Source organism: Schistocerca piceifrons, unplaced genomic scaffold (genome assembly GCF_021461385.2).
Source record: "Schistocerca piceifrons isolate TAMUIC-IGC-003096 unplaced genomic scaffold, iqSchPice1.1 HiC_scaffold_633, whole genome shotgun sequence".
NCBI lineage: Eukaryota > Metazoa > Arthropoda > Insecta > Orthoptera > Acrididae > Schistocerca > Schistocerca piceifrons.
Window position 1 is genome coordinate 8,959 of NW_025728876.1, and position 1,042 is coordinate 10,000.

Consider the following 1,042-nt stretch of genomic DNA (forward strand, 5'->3'; position numbering starts at 1 on the left):
TATCACTACTACTTTTCCCATATAATAGGGTGTGGCTAATTGGTTTCTCCTGTTGAAAAGGAGGAGACTCGCTGGATACGCTGGAGGTAACAACACTGTCCTGTAAGGGAAGAGAAGATTCATTTTCCTGTTGAGAAGGAGGAGACTCACTGGATACACTAAAGGTAGCAACACTGTCCTGTAAGGGAAGAGAAGATTCATTCTCCTGTTGAGAAGGAGGGGACTCACTGGATACACCGGAGATAACAACACTGTCCTGTAGGTGAAGTGAAAATTCAGTCTCCCGTGACACCAAGGATACACATGTCTCCATACTTTCTATGTTTTTTAAATCTATTGCTTCTGTGGCTGCATTTTCATTCCCTCGTTGCTTAAAACCTCTAGTATTCCCTATTATATTTGTGTCTGAGGAACTTTGTTGTTGCATGGTACCAAAAGTTTGTCTCTTGTTACGTAGCATGTTCCTCCACTCCATCGCCCTGCGCCAGTTCCGTAGCCTCGTTGAAGGAGGCTTACGTTTCTTACTCCTCAAATTGTTATCAGCTCTTTGTTGATACTTATTTGTTAAATTTGCTTCACTAAGAGGTATGAACACCTTACTGTATGGTGACAATTTACTGGCCATAATCTATACTTTGAATTGCTCTCTGTAAGTAAAGCTGATAAGTTGGACATTGTGGACCTGGTGAATTACATAATTTCCCTCTTGAGGAGCAGGGAATGCACTTTGCTGGCTTGCTAAGATTTGGACAACTTTTCTTCTGGTGGTTTTCCTCGCCACAGTGTGAACAAACCGAAGCCTTTGCAGTACACTTAGCACTTTTATGACCAAAATTTTGACACTTAAAGCACTTAAATGCAAAGTAATCTCTTACTGATAGTGATCTAAAATCAACATACACACGTTTCCCTTCAATAAGCATTTTCCTCACACGTGCACTCACTTCAAAGACATGGTTTACTTCTGTTTTCCCTCTGGGGCCTGTTTTAAAACAGTGCCGCATTTCCTCACTTAATTCTTGCTTGGTCATTTTGTCAGAAA